We start from the raw sequence: 21,919 nt of genomic DNA, 5'->3' as shown, positions 1-21,919 counted from the left end.
TACCTTCGATGTAGCTCTGTTGCATTCCTGGTGCGACTGGGCCCGAATGAGCCAATCGTCCAGATAGGCGACGATCTGTATCCCTTGGTGTCTGAGTTGCTCGAGCACCGTCTCCTCCAGTTTTGTGAATATCCTGGGGACAATGCTGAGACCGAAGGGCATGACTTTGAATGCAAAGGCTCTCTTGCCGAGACGGAAGCCTAGGTAAGGAGAGAAGTTTCGAGCTACTGGGACATGATAATAGGCGTCGGTAAGATCGATAGAGGTGGTGACGGCCCCACGGGGAAGTAAGGTCCGTACCTGAGTGATAGTCAGCATACGGAACTTGTCGCAAAGGATGTAAGAGTTGAGCTTCGACAAGTCCAGAACTACCCTCAACGCCTACGAGTCTTTCTTCGGGACTGTAAACAGGCGGCCTTGGAATTTCAGGGATCGAACCCGTTTGATTGCTTTCTTCTTGAGTAACTCTGCGGTGTACTCTTCCAGGATGGGAGTGGGTCTCTGGAAGAAGGTCACTGGTGGAGGAGGGGATCCCTGTGACCATTTCCAACCCAAGCCCCTGGATATTATGCTGTGAGCCCATGGACTGAAGGTCCAATGGTCCCGGAAGTGATAAAGTCTCCCTCCTACCGGCATCACATCATTGGGAGGGAGTGAACTTAGGGCCCCTCCCTCCACGGGAACCCCTTGCTCTAGGCCCGCCGCATTGGCGGAACTGTCCTCTACCTCTGAAACTCCCTCTTTGGTATCCACGAAAGGAACCGGAGGATTCGTAGGCAGGGTTGTATGCAGGAGAGGACATCCAAGAGGGGTTGGGCTGTGTACCAGGGGGAGCAGCGAGGTAGACTACCTGCTGAGGAGGCGCCTGTTGTCGAGAAGTCGAGGCAGCGGAAGACTGTGGGGACGAGGTACCCCGGGCAGACTTGTAAGGACTAAACCTCTACTTCTTCTTGAAGAACGTGTGTCTCTGGGGTTCGAACCTCTTTTTGGCTGAGAGACCCCACCTTACCTGCAAATTCTGGTTTGCCCTCGCCGCGTCCTGAAGAACCTTATCCACCTCAGTCTGAGGGAAGAGGGTCTTACCCCAGCAGGAGGAGGCTATCAGCCTGTTCGGCTCATGCCTGATGGAGGCCTCAGACAGAACGAACTTCCTGCAACTAACCCGAGCTGACCAGAAGTCATGGAGGTCTATTTGGTAGGACAGCAGCTGGTTCTTTGTGGCGACTCTGAACAGCGTTTCCTCTGGGTAAAGAGATGCTAGGGACTCCATGGAGGTGATGGATTGGAGGGACCTAGCTAGTCTAGTACGGGTCTCGAACTCAGTTTTGAGAAGACTCTCTATTAATCTGAGAAGCTTCTCAGAGAAAAGAGTAGAGGCACAGTCCGGGTCTAGCTTCCCCACCGTGAAGGTAGAAGCCGCAGCATCCCAGGTTGCAGAGGTACCCGGAATAAGCAAAGAGGTGGGGTCCGTCTCTTTGAGAGCCGGCATGGAAGAGCCTTCCTTGATGGCCTGTATAGTCAGCTCTGTGACTTTGTCTATGAGCGGCAAAGAGATGGAGGCCGCTGTCGTAAAAATAGTGTAGGCACCTTTGTGTGGGGTGAGCTTGGAGTTAATACACCCCCACTCTGATAGTGTTCTGGCCCAGATAGCCTGGGCCTGCTCTTTTGGAAATATCACCGTTTCCTTCGGTACCTTGTCCATACGGACCGATGCATGTTCCTTTAAACGTACAAAACCATTGAACGGGAATGCTAGGCCCGGGGGATAGAACTCCAGGTCCTCTAGAGGGCGGGTGCCTATGCCCTCCAGAGTTAGGGAACCATCTAAGAATGGGGCATGCAAGGCAAACCGCCAAGGATTGTTTTTAATGAAGGGCGGCAGCTTCGATGCGTCTGGAGCAGAAGGGGGAGGAAACTGAGTTCCGGCGCGGATCAGAGTAGCCATCATATCCTTAATCTCTGTTATCGCCCCAGAGGGATGTTGAACTTGATCTCTGACCAAATCTCTGACCAGTTCGATGGGGACGAGATCGCCCCAGGGTATCTGAAAGCCACCCGTTGGTTTTGTCTTGGATTTGGTAAACTTAGACTTCTTAGGAGTAGTGGTTTTACGAGGAGCAATATGAATATCAGGAGCTGTCGAGGGTCCGGGGACCGGTGACGTTGATACTGGCAAAGCTGAAGTCTTATAGGTTCGAAGTGGCTTCACCTTGTGTCGTACGGAGGCAGAGGGATCCCGAGGAGAAGCCTTACAGTTATCAAAACCTAGAAAGGAAGAGGTAGGAGAGGGAGTAGGAGAGAAAAGGGTTTCCACCAACTCGGCACCACTTACCTGCTTGTCCCTGGGTTCTACGTCTATATCCAGATCTGCCACGTCCAGCGGTACGAGGGGTTTATCCTCCGCGGAAAATTTGGCCCTGACTTCTTCAATTAAGGGGGCAGCAAGGTCAGGGGAGACTGCAGCAGTAGTCGAGCCTGGGAAGAGGCGGGAGGCCACGTCTCCATCGAGGAGATAGGGTGCGCCAGACGGGGCATTCCTGCCGAAGCCCGACACCCACGGACGAAGAGTAGCCCTTGCTGAACGAAGAGAGACATCATCGGCCTGTAAGATTTGCAGTGATTAGTGATGCAGGAGGGGGTTTGCTCTCCAAAATATACTGTGTATATCATATTCATGTCTAAATTAGTGTCTGCCAACGAGAAATAAGGAACAAAGGGAAAACCCACTTACATCATCGTTCAGTAGAATTGACGACAGCTCGTAACAGAGCGAGCACAAATCCGGGAACCAGACCATGTATTGTGCCTGGCCCGGTTCCTGGATAAAGGGGATGGAGCAGTGCGCATGAGACCGACAGAGGTCATGCCCAACGGGGTCGTTGAACGAGGCAGGGCATCCTTCGGCAGTACAACGGACCTTCTGTAAAAGAAAGGAGACATGAGTCTGGTGTTTCTTGAAACTCTGATAAGGGGATAAAAAACCCTATTATTCTAGAGTTCCGGCACTCACTGAATTCCCTAAGCACCAATATTGCATCTAACTAATAACCAAATATTACTTTTAAGATGATACCGCCCCATACCATTGTTGGCACTTTAATATTCAATTGTTTGTATATTTGTAATTTACCTAATGTCTGTTAATGACATAAGGATAAATAACTTGAAGCAATCTGCCGACCTCCGAAGGTCGGGGAAGCAGTGACATGCCCTTAGAATAAATATAAACACCAGCCTTAGCTAAAGGCAAGGCAAATATAAGTGTGAAGTGTATGGGCGACCTCCGGTGAAGCCGGAGAGTAATGAGATGTCCTGAATAATACAGCCTTAGCCAAAGGCAAGGCAAATAAGTGTGAAGTGTATGGGCGACCTCCGGTGACGCCGGAGGATAATGAGATGCCCTGAATAATTCAATTGTGGCTAATAATTCAATTGTGAAAGATATAAAAGCCAAGCCGCAGCTAAAGGCTAAGGCTTAGATCATAGCAAAGCGTATTTACGATCTCCGGTGAGGCCGGAGGGAGAAGAAAGGTCCTGAATAATTATTGTGAATAAAAACACAATTGTAATAACAATGGCTATTGTGGATATGGCCGTGGCCTGAGACCGCAGTAAGGGCCACCGGAGGGTCGTATCTAAACAATATGAAGCCCGTCCCATGTAGTAAACAATATAAAAAATATAACAATAGAACGAAAGTCATTGAGAATCCCTCATGCCAGAGTAGAACTCAAGGTGGAGTGGAAAACTTTCATAACTACTCCCGAGCCGTAACGGGGAGAGGACGAAACACGGACCTAAAATAACGCTAACAATTGAAAAGTAACCAAAAATAAATAACTCGTAAGTTATCATACACCCAGAGGGGGAGAGGTGAGGGAGGGAGAACCCGTTGAACGCACAAAACGGAAAACGGGAAATCCGCTCACCCACCGGAGCTAAGAAAGAAAACGAGAGAAAGGGGTAACTCGTGCCTGCGAAAAGAAAACGGGGACCCCAAGCTCTCGCTCTCTTGGACACAATATCAGGACTAAAAATCACACAACACTATTATAAACGTATAAAATAAAAATGTACATCAAGATAAGACTACGAACGAAGAATAGCATCTGCTAAAACTTAAAATAAATAGCACAGCCGAGTGACAAACACTAAACAATAACAAAGCTAGACAGCTATCTTGTTCGTAGGCTGGACTTGCTAGCAAAAAGTACCATGAGCATAAAAACACAAAAATAATAACGGTTCTAAAGGCATAAGGCCAGGGACTTAACCAAGAACCTAAGTGACAGAGTACTAAACGGGCAGACAAAGATGAATTCCCAAACAAGTGAACAAACAATGGCCGCCGTGAAGGGCCAGACGGGAATAATAAAACAAACTATACTGGATATAAAACAAAAGCCCGGTACTATAAAAAGCTGTCAAAACAAACTATGGTACTTAACATTGGAATGTGTGAAGATGGAGCTTCGGACATGACGAAATAAATCCATGAATGTTAAAAAAGGCCGAGAGCACCACAAAAAAATTCCACACTATCTAGTCCAAAAAGAAGGATGTAGTTCAGATGGCGCTCGCGTCGTGGCGTGGGTGGTGTGGCGCTGGTGGTTGGCTAGGGCCTTTGTATCGGCCCATCCCTTTGACGAAGGAATTAACTAAATGGAAGACAACCTGTGAATAGTGGATTTCACGCGCCTTTGCTTTATACACGACACCCAAAAGGTGCTCGCGCGAGGGTTGTAACCTCAGCATTCCATGCTTTTATCTTTCTCTGGTATAATTGGAAGGTTTTATCAGAAAAGATATATAAGAAGGACTCTTTTCACCGGCCGCCACAGGTCGACCCAGAAATATATTGATTAGCGTCCAAAGACTTAAAAGAATGAAATTTTTTCATATGACAGGTATAATGTTATTTCCTTATTCATGGTAGATAGATATGTGAAAAGTGCAAATAATATCGAACCATACAAATAGCCCATATGTAATGATTTATAAGCAAAAACATATGTATATATTCAAACTGAACTGATAAATACATAACTAATAAGAATTTTATGTTATCATTTAATATTGCATAAGTACTAAAACGTCATTATATAATATAGCACAATTATCGACACCAAATCAAACTTAATCAATTTTTAAAATCCTGAGAAGTGACTGGAAAAGGTATTCAGAAGCCCAGGGAGTTGCCTACTTTATGAGATATTTTATCTTTGCCAGCTTCAATAGCTATAGTTATAAAATTTTTAAAGTAATTTGTGCTTTTCCTATATATACAAGCCTGACTCATTCAAAATAGGGATATGTCTTCAGTGGAGCTGGATCAGCCATTAAACCATCAACAAGGTAGTTGGTAATGACAGGTGGTGCAACGAAGAAGCCCAGCCCACCTGCCTGTCAAAGAATAGCAACTTTTGTCATTAGTCCTAGGTCTGAGATGGGTGGTTGAAGTGGGAAATATAATGTAAAGGACTCAGCTTTGTATAGCTTGGTAAAATACAAATTAATTATAAAATTTGATATTAGTTTCTGCACATTTGCTATACCAACATTTTGTCCTTTAAAATGGGTAAAATAACTTACTGATACAAGGAGATCCCCTAGAACCAAAGCATAAAGTTTCTTTTCTTACCTGGGCATGTCATCCTTAATGGTACCATACAAGAGTGAGGAGGGTGACTCCAATAACCTTCTAACAGCTAAATACTGGAATGCAGAGGCCGTTAAGGTTTTGGCCAGTACTAGCTTAAAAAAAAAGCTAGTAAAAGAACAAAGAAAACCTCTCCTTACAGTGAGATAGCGCTGGCAGTGTCAAACCCATAGAATGGAGTAGTTACTTCTTGGCAGTCATAGTCTGCAAGAAAAGGGTCTGTTGCGTAACTCATAAGCATCAACAGTCCAATCGGCTTGTAACGGTTACAGGTGCTGCATCCCCTGAGAGGGAAGAGGGAAAAAGAAAAGTAAAAGAGCCAGTCATTCTGCCTCTCCTTGGGACTTACGAGAGAGATATGCACTAAGTTCTGTGAGGGAGCTAGGAGTGTTACACAACTACTGAGCAGTCACTTTAGGACAAAAGGAGAGGGGTTAAAAAAGTCCATGGGCAACTTCTATATATAGAAACAAAGGTGGTCTGACATCTTCCAACCCAACTTTCAGCTCCAAGTTAATCAATAAGTAAACTGAAAGGCTACTGACAGAGCTAAGCTTGCGAGTTCTTCCTTGAGATAATAAAGGTACACACTGACCGAAGTTGCTATTGTAATCAAGCAGCCCAAAAAAGCAAGAAGGAACAATGTCTGGACACATCATTCGTTTTGCTGCTCAGGGTAATGAGAAGACTGTGAAGCTTGCATCTAAGGTGTTAAGTCTTCCTCAAGTGTCCTAATGTGACACCAGGTATACGTATTCATATCAATTTACGTGGAGAGATAGGATTGGCCAAGTCCCAAACCTTTGTTCGAGATCAACTGGTGCTGTCCCTACCTCTAAAATGTTTGACATAGGGAGGAGAAAGAAACTCTAAATACTCTCTCTCTGATACAGAGAAGAGAGACAGTTTGAGAGAAAGATTCCTATGATGCCCTCATCTGGTTAGCAGTAGCAAATGTACCAGTTCCCTGAGGATAAGGACCATATCACACTAAGACCTAAGTTCTAGGATAGGTAAGACTTTGAAGCTCCCTTCAAACATGGATAATTCCCCTGAAGAGGAAGGATCCACACAATACCGAGGATCCACTTCTTCGCCAATAATCTTGCTGAAACAGAGAATAGACACACTCTTGAGGGAAAGACTCATTGATGCTTTCCTAAGGTTAGTATGAGGCACATGCACCCGTAACTTGTGGATATGGACTATCCACTGGGACATATGTCCAAGGGTAGGCAAGAGTGCTCAAACCTCCCATCTAGCATGAAGCATTCCCCCAGGAGCTTCTTCGACAAAGGCAAGTGAGGAAGTCTGTGATTGGTTGAAAAGCGCTCTAACTGGAGACAGAGGTGGACGAAAAAGTTCCACTCTACCTGGATGGTGCAGGTACTAGATCCCTACAAAGACCCAAAGAACTTTTCTGAGTGTCCTCCTGACAGACTACTACTGCTTCTTCCTTCTGAGAAGTGTCTGAAAAAGAGAATAGGAGCAGGAAGGAAGAGTTGGTAAATGGAAGAAAGTAGAGGGGGCAAAGTTACTCTTCCTCACTTGCTAACAGTTATTCCTAGCTACCATGATTGGTTTAGCAGTTTCCACAGATCATGAACAGGCGAACTACTGCTCTGAGTTGGCTGATAAGAGTACAAGGAAAAATACCCAGTAGAATAGCATTCCTATGAGCTCAGATTCCTTAATGATAATCCTCAGATTGTTAAAAGAGCAAAGAGTAATCTCTATCTCGTCATGAAGACTCCGAAGAAGTCATTCCAAGCGACCAAAACCTAACACTCAGGTGGACACTACTGAGAACACCTGAGGAACAAGAGGTACTCTTGGAATGACTGAAGCCCTACATGCACTACAATTTCCCAAAGTCAATCAAAGCATGAAGTCTTCCTCTCTAGAGGCCGAGTATCGGTCAAAAGTTCCAACTGAACGTGACCTGACAAGTACCAGTTTGGTCAAGAGAGCAAACTTGGATGGTAGGTATGTATCACATTTGAGTAGAAGAAGGGTGGAATAAACATCGAACGTACCTCTGCGCCTCTTCCCCTAATTCTTCTTCCTCCTACCACCCATAGTAGACTGAGCCTGGGATGGACAAGATTGGGTGGAACAGGGTCTACAACCTTAGAGAATATAAAACTGCTGGCAATCATTACTGGGATTTAGAGAAACCAGGGACCTCCTTTAAAACCTGACCTAAGGGCATGGCTGAAATCTGCTTTGAAAGATCAGCAAGGGATACTCAATCGTGGTTGAAGTACTGTATTGATACACAACATCCCTTTCACCTCTACCTGAATATCTCTCTTGAGAGGAAAATGAAGAGTCTAGCACCTTTTCAATACTTGAAGTGACTATGGTCTATGCCTAAAAGGTGCTACCATGATAGCTGGTTGATAGTACCCCAACCAAAGCCTGTGTGTTCGTCAACTCGCTCTGGGAATTGTTTCCTCTTCCTAAAATACAAACACTCAAATCAGAAAGGATCTGAAAACTTATAATTCGGGGGCAGCTGATGAATTGGGCCCTGAAAGATCTTATTCCAAGTCTGGAAAACAAGCCCTAAAGCCAGAGAAAGAGCTGTACAGTGTATTCAGCTGGTGAATGGGTATGGTTGTGTGGTTGACCCAGCTAAGTGCTTGGAAACCCAGAGCGTGATTTAGTCACTGACTGGGTTGTCATAGTCCACAGCGAGCAAGACTGGTACCAAGCAGTGGTATTCCCTCTTTCGTAGGTACCTAAGTACCTTGTGAAAGAAGAGAGACCAAACCAGTCCTGTACTCCATCATTCAGGTAAACAGTGAGGGGGAGCACTCAAGCTCCTCAATTTCTTGGCCTCTGCCCATTTTGGCTGATGCTCCATGGGCCGTTGTTCCCATATGATCAACTGTGACACAGGAACGACTGGCTGTGGCACCAGTGATTGGCCGTCGGCATACAACCGATATGGATGGCCGGTACAATTGCGGGGGAAGCTGTACTGGACCCACAGCCTGATGCCCTGATCTGCACTATCTGGTACCAAGTGGGAACCATCTCCTTTTTCAATAGAGAGGAGATCTCAATCAAAATCCAACGGGACTTCTTACAACTGGCCTTTTTGGAATTCTTTAAGTTCTCTTTCTTCAAAGAATTGTTAGAATCAGAGTGGGAAAAGGAAGAGGAGGGGGACAGCATCACACGACAGTGTATTCTTACCCTCTATCATCGCGTAGTTGGTGTTTGGTCAAGGACACACCACCTAGCATCGTACAAACAGCAGTCAATGTTACACCATTCTCACCTTGATGACCAACCCCAATGGTACCAGTCTAAGTGAAAACTAGGTAGCATTTTGAGTGATCAGCATTATCTGTTACACAAAGCTAAGTTGGCTGCACTCCATAATGGTATGAAGAGTAGCTTAAATGATACCCATATCGGCCAACCGTATGGTGTTGGAGATCAATCTGAGATAGGACCTTTCATCTGCAACTGGTAAAAATAGTGATGGCTTTCACACTAGCTTCACAATTGCTGACTGACTCCAAAGGTAACAGTTGATGAGCAGCTTGGTTTTGGCACAAGGAGGTGGAGTGAATGATATCTTTTCTGGCCTACCATATGATGGTCCAGATAGAACAGTTCACTTGCACCTGATGAAACAGCAGTGGCTGTATCACCAGGCTCACGATAGCTAACTGACCATAAGAGTACCGATTGGCGGACGAGGCTCTCACCCTCCCCTGCCCTACTGTGCTGATGTTTGGTCTGAATAGGACTGCTCACACTCTCGAAGTGCTACAGGGGCAACTGTAACACAGGCTAATGTTGGCTTGACTGACCCTGAAAGTACAATACCACTTAGTTTGCGAGAATCATCACTCCCTCCTGAAGGAGTAGGGCATTTTTTGTATGTCCAAAAGAAATTTTATCCCTTCCCAAACAACCATCTTCTTTGTCTTCTTCTCAAAGAAAGAATGTCCGAAGAAGGGAATGGAAGGGGGAGAAGAGATTGGTAGAGGAGGAATAGAGAAAGTGAACTCTCCTTCACTGCGCTACAGAGGGATCACCATTTGGGGAACACTGTCGGTGCTAGGTGTGCCCGCCAAAAGAATAATTTTCACTATCAGGCACATGGGACTTCAAAGGTTTATATCCTTATAAGAACAAAATTAACTTAATCTTGTACTTACTTTTGGATATACTTCCACTTCCAAGCAAGAGCAAAAGAGTAATGTAGCTACCTTGTTAATGATTCAATGACCATTCCAGCACAGCTTAAGACACATCCATATTTTAAAGGACAAAAGGTTTCTATAATCCCAAGAACAAACATGATTATCACTTGATGTTAACCCAAACAATTGAAATCAAGATTCAATCCTCCATTCCACATTCTATAGTACTTATAGAAGTTCAGTTTCCTTATCCCAATTTAACCCAACCTTCAATCTGCCTCAGTTGAACTGGATTTTTTTTATGTGGTGTTATTTAAATAAATTGGGATAAATATTCATTTTGAAAATTTTGCAATAATAACAGGCCTAATTTACTGATTACTCTTACTATTTCTTTGAAAGCTTTTACTGGACATGTACAATATCATCACTGGAGAAATAAGACCAATAGGTCCCAAGTCTAGATTCTCGCAGTGCTTTTCTAATATGACAGGGAAGATTAAGGAAAGGTAACGTGACCCAGTTGGACAACTAGGTGGGAAGAAGCCAAATGAAAGATTTAAAGTAATAGGCCAAAAAAGTAGTGCAGCTGATGAATAAAAAGGACACTGCAAATAACCACTAGTTGTGTCTAAAGTGTGACATGCAAAACATATGGTATTCCCCAACTGAGTTACCCTACACGTTTGCCATTTACAGAATGCTGTAAATATTTGTTTTTCCTACTTCCTGTTACTTTATAATTAAAAGTAATATTTTTCACAACTGTGACTATCGGCCATTTGGGCAATACAGTTTAAATTTTAATCTCTTGCTGTTAAAATGAATGAAGATTCAGGGTACTGAACTTATTCCTTGGTATAAGCATATATTATATATAACTTGCAAAAATATTTCTGGTAATGGGTTGAGCTTTAGATCTCAACAGTGAGAGCATAAAAGCATGAAATTATTGATTGAATTATAATTACAGCTAACTGCAAGAAAGAAGCAAGACACATTTCTTGTCATAGCAAGGGAAACTTTACTTTACAACAGACATACTTCAGATTTGTGAAAATTATGTTAATTACTGTACAGCAAATATAATTGAATGCTCATAGTGTAATTATGTATAAATGAATTGTCTGTAGTATTATTTTACAAATGAATCAATTGACTGTACTGAATTATATTTTTTTTCTTCCTATATAGTACGATATCTACAGCTTTTGAAAATATAAAATGAAAGCATTGATGCAGTTAATCTCAATTACAAGAGGACAAGCAGATAAATTTTGCCTCTTTACAGAACACCAGGTCGTGTATTCCTAAAAACTAGGCCTGCTGTACTAAAGAAAAAGAGAAAAAGACATACTTAGAGCACAAAAAATTCCCCCAAACTCATCATTAAGAAAAATTTTATGCTTCCTTACATAATTTGGCAATTAACATCCATATGCAGTCAGTCTCTATTCTTATTACATTCAAATACAAAAAAAAATATTTTTACTATTTTCAGATCCCATCAACTATTTCAGGTAAATTATTCATCATGTCAAAAACGTAACATCTGTATATTCTGTAGTGAATAAAATATCTAGGTTGTCCAGGTGTAGGGACAGTTTTCCTTCAGTTTGTTTATCTCCAAGGATATTTATACTTTCCTAAATTCCTTCTGTATGCTTTAATCATGATGTTTTTTCTATATTTTGGAGCAAACATGAATAATGGTGAAAAGCTCTACTACTTTGTTCATGATTTTTTTCTGCATGGAATATTGGTTTATTTAGTAGTTTGAATCATGGTTTTTTCCTTTGAATAAAATCTTAAAAGGCATGATAGCCAGATACTCGATTTCAATATTCTTACAAAGATGTCTGGCATATATGTAATAGCCCTCTACTCGATCCTGCAGGAATAAGCAAATATGCTACTGCAGTCATTACCTAGGACTCTGACCTAAATAACAATTAAGCAAAGTTTCAGATTGAGACATATTCAAAGCCTATTGGGTGAGATATACCCAGGGCTCCTGATTGCACATCCATAGTGAGACTTTTCTTTTGCATAACAGATAAACAGACAAAACATGGGTAACATTGAGGACTCAAATATTGCCACAATTTATATATGATTTATGAGTATGTATAATTTTATATTTTTTATAATACATTAATACACACAGACTTTTTATGACTAGTTAGGCCTCCACGTTATTCAGCTAAATTTTCTTTTTCTTTGCAAGATACCAATGTATTAAAGCTTAGTTTGATAGAATAACATTTGCATACATGAATTTTTTGTTCTATATCATTACATAGCATATTTTAACAATTGAATTCTATTTAGTCTAAAAATTATTACCAGAAATAATTAAATTTTGTTTAGTCTAAAATCTTTACCAGAAATACAATATTGAAAATAAGGAGTACCAAACTAAAAGAGAGCAAAATTGCAAATATATTTACAGCAATTCTGTTGATGCAGTATAAATGATAAAAATGCTTCAGTTTTCTATTGATATAATGTTGTGCATCAAAAGTGAGGTAATGTGATGTGAGAATTCATAGAAATTTACTCATTCCCTAACTTATTTGAAAATAGGCAGTAAATTTGCAATCTACTCCCTCAGTTCATTTTTGTACAAATGTATCACCTATCAATCCTTGTAAAAGTCTATTTTGCATAACCAAGATTAATTATAGAGCACATGATTAAAAACAAATTCAAACAAATCTGATCACTGTAAATATAAAACCTAGAAGATAGTCAGCCAGATCTCTCGTTTTCATATTCCCTCTATAAAAATTGGCAAAACTCTCATTGCTTAATTTATTGATTTTCTTTTGTTCCACAGCTAAGCTTTGGAATTATCCTGTTTAAATAAAGCATAAAAGAATAGGCATAACAAATTCTTCATATTCTTTGTTTAGCCTGACTAATTTATGCAGTTTTAGATGATTCCAAAATGTGTTTAACTTAATTTTGTGCCAATGAAGGGAGTAATAAAGTTTCAGTTTACAAACTACTAATACATGTACAGGGTACTAAATATATTGGATACCTACTGTATTCGGAATTTTTGTAACTATTCCCACGAAATTTTATTTGATGGATGTGAGTACTTTATATTATTTTTTATTCAACAAAGCAACTGATGTAGGCCTAATAATTAATTTTCTCTTAGTAAAAGACTGGAAAGAAATGGAATTTTGATAGTAAAATACTTACCTGGTACTCGTCGTGCTTTTATCATCAAAGCCACCAGCTTCTAAACCTCTAACTAAAAAGCAAAGATTGCTCCCTCTCATATGATGTGAACTTGTCATTATAAATGGCGCCATAAGAAGATTATTAAACCATAAGCCTACTTATAACCAGTACCTCATATAACCTGAGTTGTCATGGACCTTAACATATTCTAATTTCTTGACATCACTAAAAGTGGGGAGTAAGGAGGGAAATAGATGACTAGCGTGTAAGTATTGAAATAAATTCTATCAAAACTCAGTTTATTTCAATGAATCTTATCTGGTAGCCATCATTCTGATTACCACATTTCATTAGGGGTGGGTATGTGATGGAGAGAAATATAATGTAACTAATTTCAAAATTAAATCACTCAAATCAACTTGATACATCCTACATCCTATCTTATACAATGTATCAGAATTCCACATTTCCTTTGATTATGGAATGTTTAATATTTACCTTTGTTATACCTTCCATGAAATTTCCTTTAGTATAGTATCAAATCTCCCTCCTAAACCATCATGTAGCTTTCACAAACAATAAGAGAAAAAACTATACGTATACAGTAATAACCATATCAAGTATAAATTACTTAAATATTAAAGACATTATTATTTGCCTAGAATCCAAAGTTAAACTTAGGTCTATTCAAATACTGTAGTTTTAGAAAATAGATTTGGTAGTCCACTAACCTGTATCCACACCAAAAATCATGTCATATACAGGGTAATCAAAGCATCTGATCCAGAGCTGGAAGTTAAGGCATGGATAATGTATCTGAACTCCTGATCTGTTCTTCTATTCTCTGTTGCCCAGAAAAATATCAAATGATATTTTTTTGGCAAATTAATAGTAGCAGCCACACCCTCAAAATCATGAGCCATATAATTCTAAGCCCCACATTCTGAGGAAAGAGGGTAATACACTACAATATTAATCAGGGTTAGTAAAGATTGATCCTGCTTATTTGGTTGACCAATGGTAACTGAAGGAACTGGAACCCTTTCATCAAGAACATTTTCAGATTTACTTGACTGGTATCCGAATCCATTCTTAGTTTTGACATTGACTTGTATCTAATAGTTGAAATACAGTTCCATATCATAAAATAAAACCAATGATATTTAACTGTACTGTATACCTAAACTGGAATTGTTTGCTTGAAACCTCTCATGAACTGAATAAACTGAAGGGAACATGACATTGTCTTTGGTCTGCATAACTGTAAGAAATTCTTTTGATGCTCAAAAGATGAACGTGAGAACTCCCTTTTCCATGGATAACATGGCTTACTGTCTCCATTATGGAATCTTACTCATGTGCTGGGTTTTGGTGTCTTATTTTCACCCAGTATTGATTGAGCATGTGTAGAATTTAATAAAAGTAATATTGATAGCCGACTGCTTGTTACTGAGCATGTAGTCAAAGGAACTAGGTAATGCTTCTGCTGTCCTGATCTCTTTTTCTTAGTCTTTAACATTAATTCACTAAAACTTGTAAAATTCAACTAAATTAATTATCAACAGTTAAGCACTTGGTCCACAAACAGTAGTCAAAGAGACTGGGTAATGCCTTTGCTGTCCTGACCTGTTATATCTCTAGTTCCAATTATATTAGACCCAAGTCTGAATCCAATCTTAGCTTTGCCATTGTTAAACATTCTTTAATTTGCATAATGAGCCTGAAATTCTAAAGGCCCCAATATTCATAATTAAAGAGGTGTCTTCCAACCATCAGATTTGATAACAGTTCTTATAACTGCCTACATAGACCTGAATATCCATTAACTTTATATAAAACCGGCTAAACTTATCGTGGGGAGAACTGAATCAATTATTTTGTTTTCAGTAGCCTCTATAGACAAATCTGCTTATCTGAGCAATCATAAACATTAGATTTACAAAATCAGGAACTGGGTCTTACTCATTGCCCTACATTATTCACTCTGTGAAGGCCAAATGGGTAGAGCTTCCTCTTACCACCTGCCACTTTCTTGTACAGTATTACCAAGTTGACCTATTCTACTTCTGGCATATGTCTGCAGAAAATAATTGGCAAATGTCCATATCTAATACCAGCTAAAGGTATAACTTTACACTTTTGTTCAAATTTTACTACAAAATGTTATTTTCATTAGTAAAATAAATTTTTGAATATACTTACCCGATGATCATGTAGCTGTCAACTCCGTTGCCCGACAGAAATCTAAGGTCGGGATACGCCAGCGATCGCTATACAGGTGGGGGTGTACACAACAGCGCCATCTGTGAGCAGGTACTCAAGTACTTCTTGTCAACAAGAACTCAATTTTCTCCTCGGTCCACTGGTTCTCTATGGGGAGGAAGGGTGGGTCCTTAAATTCATGATCATCGGGTAAGTATATTCAAAAATTTATTTTACTAATGAAAATAACATTTTTCAATATTAATCTTACCCGATGATCATGTAGCTGATTCACACCCAGGGTGGTGGGTGGAGACCAGCATACATGTTAACAATAGAAGCTAAGTATCCCGTATTTCATTTTATCAGTTATTCAAAATAACAAATATAAAATAAATAAGTACCTGGTAAGGAAGTCGACTTGAACTATTACTCTGCCTTTTTTAAGTACGTCTTCCTTACTGAGCCTAGCGGTCCTCTTAGGATGCTGAACGACTCCTAGGTGCCGAAGTATGAAGGGCTGCAACCCATACTAAAGGACCTCATCACAACCTCTAATCTAGGCGCTTCTCAAGAAAGAATTTGACCACCCGCCAAATCAACCAGGATGCGGAAGACTTCTTAGCCTTCCGTACAACCCAAAAACAACAATAAAAAGTATTTCAAGAGAAAGATTAAAAAAGGTTATGGGATTATGGGAATGTAGTGGCTGAGCCCTCACCTACTACTGCACTCGCTGCTACGAATGGTCCCAGGGTGTAGCAGTTCTCGTAAAGAGACTGGACATCTTTGAGATAGAATGATGCGAACACTGACTTGCTTCTCCAATAGGTTGCATCCATAACACTCTGCAGAGAATGGTTCTGTTTGAAGGCCACTGAAGTAGCGACAGCTCTTACTTCATGCGTCCTTACCTTCAGCAAAGCAAGGTCTTCTTCCTTCAGATGAGAATGTGCCTCTCTAATCAGAAGCCTGATGTAGTAAGAAACTGCGTTCTTAGACATCGGTAGAGCAGGTTTCTTGATAGAACACCATAACGCTTCTGATTGTCCTCGTAATGGCTTTGTCCGTCTTAAATAGTACTTAAGAGCTCTTACTGGGCAAAGTACTCTCTCTAGTTCGTTCCCCACCAAGTTGGACAGGCTTGGGATCTCGAACGACTTGGGCCAAGGACGGGAAGGAAGCTCGTTTTTAGCCAAAAAACCGAGCTGCAAGGAACATGTAGCCGTTTCAGATGTAAAACCTATGTTCCTGCTGAAGGCGTGGATCTCACTGACTCTTTTAGCTGTTGCTAAGCAAACGAGGAAAAGAGTCTTTAATGTGAGATCCTTAAAAGAGGCTGATTGAAGCGGTTCGAATCTTGATGACATCAGGAACCTTAAAACCACGTCTAGGTTCCAGCCTGGAGTGGACAACCGACGTTCCTTTGAGGTCTCAAAAGACCTAAGGAGGTCCTGTAGATCTTTGTTGGTGGAAAGATCCAAGCCTCTGTGGCGGAAGACCGCTGCCAACATACTCCTGTAACCCTTGATCGTAGGAGCTGAGAGGGATCTTACATTCCTGAGATGTAACAGAAAGTCAGCAATCTGTGTTACAGAGGTACTGGTTGAGGAAACTGCATTCGCCTTGCACCAGCTTCGGAAGACTTCCCATTTTGACTGATAGACTCTGAGAGTGGATGTCCTCCTTGCTCTGGCAATCGCTCTGGCTGCCTCCTTCGAAAAGCCTCTAGCTCTTGAGAGTCTTTCGATAGTCTGAAGGCAGTCAGACGAAGAGCGTGGAGGCTTGGGTGTACCTTCTTTACGTGAGGCTGACGCAGAAGGTCCACTCTTAGAGGAAGAGTCCTGGGAACGTCCACTAGCCATTGCAGTACCTCGGTGAACCATTCTCTCGCAGGCCAGAGGGGAGCAACCAACGTCAACCGTGTCCCTTCGTGGGAAGCGAACTTTTGAAGTACCCTGTTGACAATCTTGAACGGAGGGAACGCATACAGGTCTAGATGGGACCAATCCAGCAGAAAGGCATCCACGTGAACTGCTGCTGGGTCTGGAATCGGAGAACAATACATTGGGAGCCTCTTGGTCATCGAGGTAGCGAATAGATCTATGGTGGGCTGACCCCACAGGGCCCATAGTCTGCTGCACACATTCTTGTGAAGGGTCCACTCTGTGGGGATGACCTGACCCTTCCGGCTGAGGCGATCTGCCATGACATTCATGTCGCCCTGAATGAACCTCGTTACCAGCGAAAGCTTTCGATCTCTTGACCAAATGAGGAGGTCCCTTGCGATCTCGAACAACTTCCTCGAATGAGTCCCTCCTTGCTTGGAGATGTAAGCCAAGGCTGTGGTGTTGTCGGAGTTCACCTCCACCACCTTGCTTAGCTGGAGGGACTTGAAGTTTATCAAGGCCAGATGAACTGCCAAAAGCTCCTTGCAATTGATGTGAAGTGTCCTTTGCTCCTGATTCCACGTGCCCGAGCATTCCTGTCCGTCCAGTGTCGCACCCCAGCCCGTGTCCGATGCGTCCGAGAAGAGACGGTGGTCGGGGGTCTGAACAGCCAATGGTAGACCTTCCTTGAGAAGAATGCTGTTCTTCCACCACGTCAGTGTAGACCTCATCTCTTCGGAAACAGGCACTGAGACCGCCTCTAGCGTCATGTCCTTTCTCCAGTGAGCAGCTAGATGATACTGAAGGGGGCGGAGGTGGAGTCTCCCTAACTCGATGAACTGGGCCAGCGATGAAAGTGTCCCTGTTAGACTCATCCACTGCCTGACTGAACATCGGTTCCTTCTCAGCATGCTCTGGATGCATTCTAGGGCTTGATTGATCCTTGGGGCCGACGGAAAAGCCCGAAAAGCTCGACTCTGAATCTCCATACCTAGATAGACAATGGTCTGGGATGGGACGAGTTGGGACTTCTCTATATTGACCAGGAGGCCCAATTCCTTGGTCAGATCCAAAGTCCATCTGAGATTCTCCAGACAGCGACGACTTGACGGAGCTCTTAAAAGCCAGTCGTCCAAATAGAGGGAGGCTCTGATGTCTGCCAAGTGAAGGAATTTGGCAATATTCCTCATCAGTCTGGTAAACACAAGAGGTGCCGTGCTTAGGCCAAAGCACAGGGCTTGGAATTGGTACACGACCTTTCCAAAGACGAACCTTAGGAAAGGTTGGGAGTCTGGATGGATGGGGACGTGAAAGTACGCGTCTTTCAGGTCTAACGAGACCATCCAGTCCTCCTTCCTGACCGCTGCTAGGACCGACTTCGTCGTCTCCATCGTGAACGTCTGCTTGGTGACAAAAGCATTGAGAGCACTGACGTCCAGCACCGGTCTCCAACCTCCTGTCTTCTTCGCTACCAGGAAGAGACGGTTGTAGAAGCCCGGGGATTGATGGTCCCGGACTATGACTACCGCTCCCTTTTGTAGCAAGAGCGACACCTCTTGTTGCAACGCTAGCCTCTTGTCCTTCTCCTTGTAGTTGGGAGAGAGGTTGATGGGAGATGTAGCTAGAGGGGGACTGCGGCAGAACGGAATTCTGTACCCCTCCTTTAGCCACTTCACAGACTGAGCGTCTGCACCTCTGCTCTCCCAAGCTCGCCAGAAGAACTTGAGCCTGGCTCCCACTGCTGTCTGGAGAGGAAGGCAGTCAGAACCTGCCTTTTGCGGACTTGGAACCCTTCTTGGATTTGCCACGGTACCTCCTCTGCTGGAGGTTCTGCCACGAAAGGGCGGGATGAACCTAGTAGCTGGAGTGTCTACTGCTGCAGGACGGAAAGGTCTAGGCACGGAAGGTAAAGCTTTAGCCTTACGTGCAGAAGAAGCCATCAGATCATGGGTATCCTTCTGGACCAGTGAGGCAGCCATCCCCTGAATCAGCTCCTCCGGAAACAGACACTTGGAGAGAGGCGCAAACAACAACTCCGACTTCTGGCAAGGAGTGATACCAGACGACAAGAAGGAGCAAAGATGTTCTCTCTTCTTAAGCACTCCAGACGTGTAAGAAGCCGCAAGTTCACCAGACCCATCCCGAATGGCTTTGTCCATGCAAGACATGATCAGCATGGCAGAGTCCTTATTCGAAGGGGAAGTCTTTCTGCTTAACGCTCCCAAACACCAATCGAGGAAGTTGAAGATCTCAAAAGCACGAAAGACCCCCTTCAACAGATGATCCATGTCAGAAAAGGACCAGCAAATCTTCGATCGTCTCATAGCCAGCCTGCGGGGAGAGTCAACCAGACTTGAAAAGTCGCCCTGGGCAGAGGCAGGAACCCCCAAGCCGGGTTGCTCTCCCGTGGCATACCAGACGCTAGATTTGGAAGCAAGCTTGGTAGGGGGAAAGATGAAAGCAGTCTTTCCCAGTTGCTTCTTGGTCTGCAACCACTCTCCCATAACCCTCAAAGCTCTCTTGGATGAGCGTGCGAGGACAAGCTTGGTGAAGGCAGGAGCAGCAGACTGCATGCCCAGAGCAAACTCGGAGGGAGGAGAGCGAGGGGTTGCAGACACAAACTGTTCAGGATACAAATCCCTGAACAAGGCAAGGACTTTACGAAAGTCTAAGGAGGGAGGTGTAGACTTGGGCTCTTCTAAGTCTGAGTGCGGTTCATCCACATGTGCATCTTCGTCATCCGAAACTCCATCATCCGAAAGCTGAGTAGGAAGTGGCAAAGGCAGAGCAGAAAGCTGAACGGCTGAATCCGGCAGCACAGGTGCATGTGTAGCTGTTGCGGATCCAACATCATGCCGCTGCTGGTCAGTCTGCGAGCTGGCAACAACAAAGGCAGAGTGCTGGTGCGTGGGAGGGACTGCCGTGGGTTGTGGAGCATGCCGTATGGGATGCGGAGCATGCCGCATGGGTTGCGGAGCATGCCGCATAGAGTCAGAACCCGGCAGCTCTACAGCACCTTCCCACTGCTGATGCGGTAGCTCACGCATGTCAACGGATGGTGCAGCAAGAACATGCGTCTGGCAGGGAGGACTGCGCATCGGTGGTGGAGCTCTCACAGGTGGAGTGTGGGAGCAGGCAGCCGCAGTATCTGCTGAGCGCACAACCGCAGCAGGTTGTAGGCTAACGGGGGCAGTGTCAACCTTCTCAGCATGATACTCTTGCATGAACGCAGCAAGCTGAGACTGCATAGTCTGCAGCATGGACCACTTAGGGTCTACCGTGGTTGGAGCAGCAACAGACGGAGCAGTAGCCTGTTGTGGAACCACTCTACCTCTCTTGGGAGGTGTGCAGTCTTCGGAAGACTGCGGCGAGTCCGAACTGACCCAGTAGCTACACCTGGGCCGTTGGACTTGCTCGGAAGGGACCTTACGCTTAAGAGGTCGTGAGACCTTGGTCCATCGTTTCCTCCTGGAAACTTCTTCCACAGACGAGGGATGATAGGGCTCATTCGTCTGTATGTGGATGGGACGATCTCTACGAGAAACGTCCGCAACCACTGAGGGTACATCCGTACGATGATCAAGGCCTGCCGAACCCTTTGGTCCTTCGACATTGCTTCTCCCCTGGGCTTGGGAGCTTGCAAGAGGTCCCGGACTAGGAGGACGACTGGCACGAACAGATGTACCCTCATGCGCAACACTGACACTGACACTTTTCACTTCACTTGCACTAACACTTCCCACTGCACTTTTCGCTTTCAGCTCTTTGACATCTGCCAAAAGCTGATTACGGTCATTAGCCAATGACTCCACTCTGTCACCGAGAGCCTGAATGGCACGCATCATATCCGCCATGGATGGCTGAGCACTAGTAGCAGGGTCGGGAGTCACCACTACAGGGGAAGGAAAAGGTTGAGGGGCATGGGGAGAGGAAAAATCCACAGAGCGAGAAGAACTCCTCCTGATTCTATCCTTCTCTAGCCTACGTACATTTTTAAGGAATTCGTTAAAATCGAATTCCGAAAGCCCAATGCATTCCTCACATCGATCTTCCAATTGACAGGATTTACCCCTACAATTGGAACAAACGGTGTGAGGATCTACGGAGGCCTTCGGAAGACGCCTAGTACAAGCCCTAACACTACACTGCCTGTACTTAGGGACTTGAGACTGGTCAGACATCTTGAATTGGAGAAATAGTCAAGGGGGGATTCCAAAATCTAGCAAAGTTCGTTAACAATTAATCCAAATTAAATCCAAAAGCTTGCTAAGCTAATGATAAAGCTTCCTGAATAGCGAAGGCTAAAATCTAGAGTGAATACATCACCAAAATCGTGAAAAACAACTCCAGAATCAACAGCGTATCCAAGTAGGTCTTGCCGGCGGCACGACAGAGGAAAAATTGAGTTCTTGTTGACAAGAAGTACTTGAGTACCTGCTCACAGATGGCGCTGTTGTGTACACCCCCACCTGTATAGCGATCGCTGGCGTATCCCGACCTTAGATTTCTGTCGGGCAACGGAGTTGACAGCTACATGATCATCGGGTAAGATTAATATTGAAAAACCAATATTTTCAAATATCAAATTAAGTGGAGCTGGAGAAGAGAGTTTGCAAGATTATATGAATTACTGGTTATAACTAGTCATATGGTTGACATTCCTCCCATGGTGTCATCTATCAAGATGCCCACACATTACAAGGGGGGAAGAGATAGAAGGAAAAATAAATTTTTTTTCACCTAGAGTTTGGAAAGCTGGTGGCTTCGATGATTAAAGCTACCTTAAAACATATGCAAAGTTAGTTAGT

General features: G+C 43.4%; 1 protein-coding gene across 1 annotated transcript in view; it reads right to left on the bottom strand.

Moving 5' to 3' along the window:
* LOC137615380 (intersectin-1-like) overlaps window positions 1-21,919 on the bottom strand; it is a 377,240-nt gene that overhangs the window by 15,300 nt on the left and 340,021 nt on the right. The gene's annotated exons all lie outside the window — the stretch shown is intronic.

Source organism: Palaemon carinicauda, chromosome 21 (genome assembly GCF_036898095.1).
Source record: "Palaemon carinicauda isolate YSFRI2023 chromosome 21, ASM3689809v2, whole genome shotgun sequence".
Lineage (NCBI taxonomy): Eukaryota > Metazoa > Arthropoda > Malacostraca > Decapoda > Palaemonidae > Palaemon > Palaemon carinicauda.
This window is presented reverse-complemented; position numbering and strand designations above follow the sequence as displayed.